This window comes from Thunnus thynnus, chromosome 24 (genome assembly GCF_963924715.1).
Source record: "Thunnus thynnus chromosome 24, fThuThy2.1, whole genome shotgun sequence".
NCBI lineage: Eukaryota > Metazoa > Chordata > Actinopteri > Scombriformes > Scombridae > Thunnus > Thunnus thynnus.
In genome coordinates this window covers 10148167-10159840 of record NC_089540.1, presented here as the reverse complement: position 1 = coordinate 10159840, position 11674 = coordinate 10148167, and positions in this window count along the sequence as shown.

The window sequence follows — 11674 nt, the reverse complement described above, 5'->3', positions numbered from 1 at the left end:
ACAGAATGGAACATTAACATAAAATAGTAAATACATTATTTTTCACTCCACAATGTGGGATATTCAGGGCATCATTAATTGTTTCAAAGAAATCAGAGAAGGGATTTTGATATTGAAATTGCACATTTATATCATTCTGTAAGATGGCAATTAAATAGGAATAGAATAGAAAGGAACACTGAGAACCTGAAAAGGAAAACAGGAAAGGTTAAAGCTGCACATTGCTTTGTTTTTTGACCTTGTTTTTCAACCGGCAGCTAAAAAGCAACATATTTCTCTCAAGAGTTGGTGGAGTCCAAAACAAAGCTAAAAGCACAATGAAAAATTGGACTAACACACATTAAGTTGGCACAAACATGATTGTGTCAAATGAACACTAATGTTGCTCTGTGTCTGCTGGATGTAGGTTATCTTCTGCTAACATGTTTACCATTATATCTTTACAAGGTGATAGTGGCCAAAAAAAACCCCAAAAAAACATTGAGGCAGTTTTGAATAAAAAAAAATATGAAATAGAAAAAAGTCTTATGAAAAATAGGGAAAAAGAAAACAAGAAAAATCGTATTCCCTCCTTTTTGCATTTGCTCTTTGGCTTTTTGATCTGAATGTAAATGAGGGGGTGGTCCTGAAACTGGTTAGTATACAAAAACACCTTATACTGTACATACCAGGAATCAGACTTCTAAAGATCACTTTATATTCTGTGATCAGCCTACAGTCAGACAGAAAGCTACAGAGACAACAGCAAACCCAACAATAGCTGCTTTTTGGAGACAACCCTTAGAAGGACTGGACCAAACTGGTTGACACTCTGCACCTCTGTATGTATGCGCGAGGTTAATCTTTAAGTCCTGGGTTCAGACAGTCACTCAGACTATCTGAGTGATGAAGCAGTCAGCTGCTGCATGCAGAGAACCTGACCTCAGTCACCCTGAATGTGTGTGGACTTAAATAACCCCATGGCTTCAGCGGTCTGTATGACTAATGATACTCACATCCATGGATTAATTCAGGAATTCATTTATGCGTTTCTGTCAGTGTAGCACACACAGATAAAACACAATGTAAAGTCCACACATCAAACATGATTAACTCTTGTTCCTGCTGCGAAAGTAAGTTATTATTTATGAACAGAATCGGTTCTTCCACAGCTTTAACCTACAAAGTCAAGTCTCTTCTTGGTAATACGCGTATTGACTTCACTATAAACAGAAAGGCTCTAATGTGGAACATTCACCATCATCATTCTTCACTATGAGAGACATTAGTAGAAACATAGACTAAGACACATTGTAAACTGCAAGAACTTTAAATAAATAAAACTTTTCAGAAATATGTCAATATTTGTACTTTACACCCAACTTTACACACATACATCTGCATTTGTTGTACTGAATATTAAAAGGTATAAGTGCTTTGTTTAACTAGGTGTGTTGGATTCCCAAACAGTAACTATGGCTGGATGGTTCAGTGTTTATGATTTTTATGTTTCACGAGGTTTAAGTTGCAGTCAGTACTATAAATGCATAGTATACATCACTGATAAGGCTACAGTTCATTGGAAGTTCCCAATGTGAATGAATGTAGTAGTTTCAGTAGTTGTAATAGATATTCATCATGTATTATCAATTCTCCTCGCACTTACCAAAGCTCAGTTACCTACCGTGTAAAGCTTGTAACTGCCCAGGACTGCTAAGTTGTCTATCTGTGTGGTAATTTCATTAATTGCAAATTTGTTCGGTAAAATGTGCCACTAAAGCACTATAAAAACTGAGATAGTAATGGCCCTAAAGAGGCTCCAGCATTTCTACTTAATCTTGAGGCTCTGTGGCCATGTGTCTAATTCTGTTTTTAATAGCTTTAATATTTTTATAGATATGATGCTCACATGATGTGTGTTTGTAAACAAATTTGTGCTAAATCAACTTATAATAAGCTACCAAGTACATTCAAACAAGTGCTGTATTGAGAGGAGAGGTTTGGATTTTTTCAAGTCCGTCTTAATACAACACTAACGTGCCAATATGTACTTGGAAATGGGTCTTAGTTGCTGTAACAATTCCTATTCTTTACACTGGCCTTGAAGATATTCTCTTGGAACGTGACACTGTAAGAAATAGAGGGCCAAAATCCACAATCTGTGCAAAAATACATGATGGTAATTAGAGGCTTCAGCAGTCTCAGTTAGCTAAATAGAGCCAGCATCTTCTAAAGTTACAGTCTGTTTAGCACGAAATTCCCTCTTACATAATAGCACGTCAGAATTGTATTGAGACAGACTGAACTTATCCTGTAGCAACAATCCCCCTGAGTGTATTGAACTGGGTGTGTTTTACTGCTTGTGTCTTCACCTTTTCATTTGTAAAAGAATGAATGTGCTGTTTCATCTTTCAAAAGTTACATTGTGCTGCTTTAAGCACGGCTTAAAGTATTTACATTTTCCGCTGCTTTATGCTTCATTCATTCATTTGACAGCTGTAGTTATTAAATTGAAATGCTGCCTTGCATGATATCACATTGGTATTAATAATATAATAAATTATAATAGCAATGAAGGGGCATTCATATGTCGCTGATAATACTTTTGTATTTCACCTTAAATCACATTCTGAAAGCATATTGTGGTTTTTCTAAAGGATGCTAATACTTCCTCCACCACTTCCTACAGATTTGCATTATAATGTAGTGCACATGTATCATAATGTATTTGAACGTGGATGAACAGTTAAGTGCAGCACCCGCAGGAAATACCTTTTAGTGATTCATACGCCTGGGAGACATTAAACCAGCATTCGGCATCTGAATGATTCATAACCAGTGAAATGCTGCAGCTGCTGGGAGTTTCGGGTGAAGCATCCACGTTTAAGAACATCGCTTAAGTTACGTTATGTTTAGAACATGTCCTCTGGTCATTTTGGCGATTGGTAAAATTGTAGCAAACCTCCAGCTGAGACTGGTTATACTGGGCAGCTTCCATTTGAGTGTATGTGCTGTTATTGCCCTTGGCTGTTGCTGTAAATACACAGCTGGTTGAAACAGGATTAGAAGTGTATCTGCCTCTTCCTATTATAACCCACATGAAGATTTTGAATTGACAGCAGCTAATATTGTAACAACAGAAAGTAGGGAACTAAGGACAAATTTCAAACTCACCTCCTTCCCCAGTTTGGAAAATACTCCCAAGACCTTCAGTAACATCTATCGTCTTCATCCACACACCTGCAGGACCTGATCACAGAGAGGGAATACGCATCATGACATGACTTGCTTTGCCCTCAGTGCTTGGTGAACATGGTGTTCAATTTATTTAGAAGACAGTCAAAAAAAAAAAGTCTCACATTGTGCTGTCAGTAATCATAAGGTGTCAGGGCCGTGATAATGGAAGGATGCTGCAGTGGGTTACAGCAGGCACCACTCCTGCATCATCTGCCACTTCAGGTCTCACAGAGACATATTATGTGATTAGATATTTAATTGTCTTGTGTTTTATGTCAAAATTGTATTACTTTTATTTCCTGTAAATGATTATTTCATGCTGTACCATTCAATTTCAACCAATAAACATCACATTTTTGATTGAAAACCAACCTGGTTGCAGATTTCTGAATCGTTTCCCACATCTCTGATTTTTTCAAATGGCTCTGTTGTTCACTGACAGCTGTTTCCCATAGTCTGAGCCAATCAGAGCTTTGAAAGTGACATTGAAAGCGGAGATGTCATCCTCCTGTGCCCGAGCTGAAGAAAAATGTGTGGAAAAATGTGCAAAAATGGTGACAAGTGTGGATGGGATCAAGGCAGCTGTACAGGTTGTTCTAAGGTGATTTACAGATATAACAAAAAAAAAATCTGACACTTTTCAACCTTATTCTTATAATTGTCGCCAATCAAACTATTCATCATGCTTACTTTGTTGCACTTGTCACCTCCATTGTAGAGATTTAGGAAACCCGACTCTGGCAAAACAACGTATATCAAGACAAAAGGCGAAACTTCAATTTATCATAAATAATTTCATACACTTGTCTTCAAGTCGACTGAAGTAAACACGGAAAATATCTCCTGGCTTAACTTGTAGATAACTGCATAGGAGTCTACTTCTGGGGCAACTTGCCAGCTAATGAAACTCGCCAAATTTTTACAACGGAGGAGGCAGGTGCAAAGTTAGCATGACCTAGACCAAGCGTGGAATAAACACAGAATTTCCCTTCAAATCAGCATATTTCTTTGATCATGAAAAAGTTAGGAACTGCAATATGGTGGGGTTACTCATAATGATTAATATTATAGGGGTTTAGATGCACAATTTAATAATAATAATAATTTAAAAAAGGGGGCAACAATCAACAGAAATAAAAATAAAAAAGAACAGTCCTCTAATCATGGCTGAAGTGTAAAACACAGCAGGTCTGTGGGCAGGAATGAATGAAGACCTGCAGTTGGACGTGCACTGAGAAAATGAAAATGTTCTTTCATTTGAAATGTAGCTGTAGGCAGTATCGGTCCAATGTTGGGGTATGACCCAGGAGAACAGGAGGAGTTCAAGCAGCACAGTCACAGAGAGCGCATGTACGTTAGTGAGAGAAAGGAGGTCGGCGTATCTTATAACCCTGAGGCACAGTTTGACTTTTATTCTGTTGTGGGGAACCCAAAAGGAAAAATCTATCCATGTCAATTCTCCAAGATGCTGCATTTGATCACTTGCAGCCAACAAACCAGCACACAATGTTATACAGCACAGAGGGATTTCTGCATCAAAGATTCAATTCATGTAGTCAGTTAGATGTTTAAAAATTATATATTTTTAAGTTGAGCTTTTTCAAGTTAACAAGAAACATTTTAACAGTATTACATTGCTATTGAAATGAGCTGTAATATTGTGGAGCATAATACCCATCACATACGTTATTTTAGGGAAATGTACGGTATACACTCAGCTACTACAGTACATATTACATATTGTTGACTGGAGAGTTCTTGTATTCTCATGATAAATTGTGCACAGGAGAAAAAAAATGTTTATTTAATACTTATGACCTCTCAACCTGCTTTTTTTTGAGTGATTTTAGCAGAGGAAGACTGTAAAGTACAAACTGAGCTTTCATCACTGAGCTGTCATGTCTCAGATGTTGATTTAATGGGATTTCATGTATTATTAGCCACGCTAACGGCAGGCCTCTGGGGATATATGTCAGTATGTGACGTATCAAATATTTGATATGTTGGATAAATATTGGATTTTTGTTGAGATACTAGATATTGGACTGTCATTTATTTTTGTAAAGACATTCATGGTCCTCAGAGGAGGAATTCTTCTGACTTTGGTGACTTTTCATCATGTACCAAAGGAAAATTTGCAGCCTAAAAAGCATCTTGATTCACCCTTTCACCTCTTGCCCTTCTCTTACTCCACTTGAAGATGCTGATTGGTTGAATTTGCTGTACGTTGCAGCGTGCAAAGACTGAGTTAACCATTAGCTTAGCTGCCACACCAATGGACTGCAGGCTGCATTGACATTAGAAGTATTCAGTAGAAATTAAACAAAGAAGGAAAATTTGCAGCAGCATGCATGTGTAACTTGCAATAGGAGATTTTTTCATCTACAATTCCTTTCTCAAATTTTTTGGATAATTATTTATTCTAAGAATAGACAATAGGAAGATGATTGTCCAAGAGGGCGGTGCCCTGGCACCTACTTTTGACCTGTTCTCTTCATTATGTGAGGAAGCAGGACTGGGTCAAACTCTCAGTGGCCGCCTGTGTCTCTTGGTGGAAAAGAGGTTAATGTAAGTTGTCCTCAGGCTGCATATGAGCATCCACAGAGCATCATAACAGCCATAATAATGACGGGTCAGCATGATAATGATGGGATCTGACACTCTATGTGTACGGTGGTACATTGTGCTTTGAGATGTAAACTGGAGCGGAGGAAGGAAGTTTTTCCTTCCTATTCATTGGAGAATGTAATTGTTTTAATGTCTTTTTTTTTTCTTTGCAGAAAAAGAAAAGTGATAGAAAATGTGATAAATTTAATAGGGTGTGGCTGCAGGTAACATTCTCAACTTAAAACTTTTTGGTAACATTTTTTGCAAGTGTGAGAGTGTGCAGCATGTTTTGCATATTAATTCCATTGCATTGCACTCCTTTGACCAACAGCTGACTGGATTACACTGCAGAGAACTGATTTTACTGATATCATTTGCTATTTTTGTACCAGATAATATAAATGGAATTGTTGCCATCTGGGTTTGTTGTATACCAGTAAAGTAAATTAAAGGGATCGGGCTTCAACCTCTAACTTTGAAACACACATTAACAAAGCTGCTTTGACTTTGTTGACCTCTCAAGGAGCTGCTCTGTAGAGCAAACACACCTGTGGGATTTGGGAGATTTGGACTGGGTCACCAAAGGGTCACCCATAAAAAAACTTTAGCCAACTGTTGTCAACTAAAATAGCATTCATTCTTCAGGGTCCAAACTACAATAATATAAACATCTTGGCTTCTGCACCTGTGACCTCAACGTGATGATAATATTTGAGACAAGTTGGGGCTAAAAGTAGCATAAATATTACACCACAGACAAACAAATGAAGTGGAAAGTTGACTATAAAATTGCAGCTGCCCTTGACGATACAGCTTTAACTTAATGCACGAACCTGTATGCACGTGTGTTATATTTACAGTTTACCTTGTGTGCTGTGATGCATATGCAGGAAGTGTGTGTGTGTGTGTGTGTGCTGCGTGTAATGATATGCAGTATTTTACAGAACGTTGGTGATTGTGTTTGATGTGTGACATGTTTTCTGTTCGCCGTGCTCTCCGCCACTCTCAGGGTTTATGTGACCGTGAAATGCAGTGATTGATGGTGCGTCGGCTATGTTCACATGCAAACACGGCATCACACTTTGAAGATGACTCGACCCACATCTTCGCTGCGCTGTCCGCTGGGTCACACAAGGTTACGTATCACGTTTTACTGTGTGTTAATCCACAGAGCTTAGACCGGCAGCAAACTCCGTTGTCCCACATTCAGACACACTCCCTCGACTTAACACCACTACAGTCATAGTAACTGTGTTTCATGTAATGCCATAATACAGTTAAAGGGTAAGTTCACCCAAAATATGAAAAACTCAACATTTTCTCACTGTTGGTGGCGTCTAGTCATGCAGATAGTTTTGATTTTATGTGCCACCCGTATCCAGAATACCTGGGGAACACAAGTTGCTGTTATATTTTTCAAATGTCTTTTCTCACCTCCAATATATTGACACCAAGTCCTTCAAATTAACTATAAAACGGTATTTGCCCTACAGAATGACCCAGCATTTTTTAAACTGATACTTCTATCAGTATCAGCAGGATGAAATGATTTGTCAATACCTTCAAAAATGGTTACAAATCACCACTGAAAAGATTTAACGATTTTCTGATCTGATGCTGGTTAGGTCAGGTTTAGGCTCAAAATGTTTAGGGAAACATCATAGTCATAGTTAAAAGAAACCAATATCAACTGTTGGTATGAAAAGGGAAGCAACCAGCCGTCTAACTTGTCAAAGTCCCATGTTTTGTGTGGCTTATAAGAGTTTAGATATCCTCTATGAACCTTTAACATCTGTGGTTCGAATCCGACCAGAGACATTTGTTGCATCTCTCTGCACTCACTGCACTATGAAACAAGAATCACTTAAAATACCATTAATTGCTCCTTAATTTAACCTCTTTAAGTAGAAAATTAAGGCATTTTAAGGTATTAAAGGGTGATTTTCATGGTTTTTCGCACCATTCTAAGGGGTATTTACCACTTCCATTGTGCAAATAATTAAAAATATCTTAATTTCAATCCATTAACTATCCCCTTAAAAATACATTAATAAATACCTTATTTCCATTATTGTTAATGGGTAAATAAAGAATATATATAATATAATAAGAATTTTAAGGTGAAAAATTAAGGGATTCGGCTTCATATATGTATGACTTACTGGAGTGATGCTTGATTTTAATGGAGAAAATGGTCTGAAATACATAATTACAAATGTGCTGGCTCTGTTTTGCATGGATTTAATTGGTCAGTAGTGTTTGTCACTATTTTTAGGAGGTTTGCGAGAGCTCTTAGGCCAGAGACAACATGCTGAAATCACCCCAAAGTGTTTTCAGATACAGAATTAATCTCTTAACTCACACTGAGGTGATTTTGCAGGTTGTACACAAACAAAAAAAAGTGATCAAATATGGTGAATTCAGAGACAAATCCTACTGTACACATAGTGGCTTAAGTTATATTTGTAGTGTAGTCATATTTTAGTCAGCATTTTCACTGTTAAACACTATATTTCTGATGCATCAAGACTAAATTCCAGGAAGTTAGATGCCCATTAATTAGCTGTTGTGTGGGTCAGTGGGCACAGGTACAAAGCTTGCAAAAATGTTATGACTTCATGTCCGCATGCCGACCTGCTTGCAGTAGGTCAACCTCTCTCCATCTCCTGCAGAGCTTCTAATAAAGTGGAGAATTTCCTATAAATATCTGACATTGTGTGTAAATCCAGGCCAAGACGTGCTGTTTGTTAAGTAATCTGCCTTTTACAGCGATCAAGGTTACAGTATGTCTGGGGCGGAGGATTACAAGGTCGACTTGAGTTTTATGAGGAAGTTTACAACTCAGTAAGCTGATATGGACACAGTTTACCTCCAAGCTGCCAGCTCACGTCTCTCGCCTCGTTCTGCCTTTATTTTCTGCTTCCTTGATCTTAAAAGCATGATAGCTGTTCCTAGGAATGAAAGAAAAACAATAGTTTGAGTGTAAATGTGAAACCAACAATCAAAGGCCTGAAAGACATGTAGAAAGCTAATTTTGTTGAGCTAATTATCATGTTATGGTAATTTTATTCACTAGTACAAATTTTTTAAAAAGTGTATTTATACATTTATACAACCGGCAATATTTTGGGTTTGTTATGGTCATGCATTATAAGTTTGCTTTAAAACATGAAGTCATGTGTGACAAGTGTGCGTCTTAAGGAAGCCGATGAGGAGCAGCCAAAGTCTGCAGAAAATGCCAGTGGTGCAGTGGTGTCTTGACAGCCTCACACAAGTTCAAACACCCTGATGTGGCGTAATCATACTAACTTCCCTTATCCCTTTTTGCTTTTTGCCTTATGGAGCATTAGCTCAGATCCCTGCAGCCTTTCATGTGGAATTACAGCAACAAGGTCAATACACATTGTTAGTGATTAGTGCGCATGCGAGTGTCTACAGTACTTGTCATCACTATTTTGTACCTAATTTAATAGCTCATGAAATTCTTTGACAGTCCACAGGGGCTGACTTTGTCTCTATGGTTACTATTTGTGTTAATGAGACTTATTTAACAGAAACATTCACGTTAATTGACATATTTGTAATGTAAATGTGACAAATTTAGCCAAAAGGCTTGTTGTCATCTGCAATCTGTTGCAGTCTATTAATGTTAAAAGGTAAAAACAATAGGAGACAACAACATTTAAGCTATAATCATTAACATTTCAATCCTGAACTCCATGAAAAAGTTGTGATTTGTTCTGCAACAAAGCAAACAGGCGAGTGAGTGAGGTGTAAATCGAGTCCAATCAAAAAAAAAGTTCAAATTAGCACAAAATCAACCAGTTACACCAAAATGCTGATTACATTTCAAAACATTGATAATAATAATTCACTAATATATTTAAAACAGAGCCCCAGAAGTTCAGAAAAAGGATATCAAAGGCTCAGAGAGCAGTAAGATGTGAATGAAATGTTTAGATGACACAACTTTTTAAACAATACATCTAATTAATATTTGTTACAAGACTCTTTTAGTGGTCCTTGGCCTCAGGTGGTTTCCTCCCTTTTCCTTGTGGTAAAGCAGTCATCAAACCCTGACTTTTACCATCTGGCAGGCTGAGGTAAACAGTGTTTGTAGCATCAGAGCGCAGCAGTTGCTGCCGCCTGGTCTTTCAGCGAGATATTAGCTGGCATCACGCCACATTGAGAGAGAGACAGAGAGAGAGAGAGAGACAATGTGGAGTCATATTTACAGTTCCAGTTATTTGTGTATACTTGAATGTGTATGCATTATGAGGCCGTGTGCCTGGTGAAGAGCTGGAGCTGTGCCATGCTGAAGACACAGCACCATACAAGGACAAGTCATGCAGGAGGTTCAGGCTGTGTGCAGGATGGCACGACTGCAAAGGTGAGGGTGTTCTGTAGCTCTGTGAGGATTCAACCCAGGTAGTTCTAGGAGGAAGGTTGATATTTGAGAATAACTCATGTATGTCGTTTGTCGCCTTCCAAAACTACTCATCTGAGCATTTTCTGATCTGACACCTATTTCAGCCAGGAAATATTGTTTGTCAGTGTGTTTCAAAACTTTACTGTTACAAAAATGATTCATATGTCTGATTTCTGATCTGCCACCCCTATGCTTCAGGTTTGGTTGGGGTTGAACAAATGAAAACACTCAGTAAAAGTTACAGAAACAACTGTAGTCATGGTGTTATTGTGGTAAGGAGACAGGATGTAAACAGTGGTCTCATGTTTTGTTGATCCAAGCATCTATCCAGACCTCCTGACCAGCGGTTACACCAGAAAGTGATGCGAAAATTCATTTACGCAACTTTAGAAAATATGTGGTTTTAGAAGCTTGGGGCTAATTAGGTCACATGGTCTCATAAAGGTCTTCAAACCATTCATCTTCATACTGCGTCAGATGTAAGAAATTTAAACAAAAGTGATGGTTCAACACAACTAACAAGCAATGACAGCTTCTTCTGTTTTGGACTCTCTGTTCCCGTAAAGGTCATGACGGCTTGCTATTAATCAATAGCACACAAGTTTACATGCCAAAGTTTACCAAAGAAGAGCTTGAAGCTAAGATTTGCTTTCACTTACTTTGACCCCACAAGCCTTTTAATTCACTTTAATTTGCTACCTCTGCCTTTGTGCCTCAGAGACAAGTCATTATTTAGACGACCACAAGAGGTCCCTTGTATCCTGGTGAGGACAGTCTCACTTCACGCTTTGTGACATTGTGGAGCAGCAACTAAAAAGTCTCTCTCTGGGATTGCTGAGTTTGAGTACTGCTCTTACTCTGAACAAACTCCTTGACCCCTGGAAGCATCGGTTAATTGCCTGCTAGCAGGTGCAAAATAAGAAAGCTTTGTGGTTGTTGGAAGCTGTATTTAGGCTAGCAGTTTCCTACTGCTTCAAGTTTTTGTCCAAAATGAACAGGAGAGGCTCTGAAACACAACAAGACACTGAAACGTTCCTCAAACTGACATTGTGTGGAATCTCATCAATGTTTTATTAGAATCAATTCAAGGTTTTCCTATAGACAACCAGTGTGGTATCTACTGGTCCATCCTACAATAAATAAACAATAAAGCTGCAACATATCAGAGGTGGATCTCATTTAAAATAAAAGGACAATCCTGGTCCTGTATATCCGTCTAACCCCTTTTCTCTTCTAGCTGCCTGTCTCTGAGTGTGTGCTACTCTCTAAATGTGTCTTTTTGAATGTTTTATAAATCAACTGAGTGAAAGTCTACAGAAGATGAAAGTGACTCTGAAAATGATCTAACTGCTCTGAAGTTCATATCAGCTGTGTGTGTGTGTGTGTGTGTGTGTTTGAGAGAGAGAGCGAAAGCACAAGAGA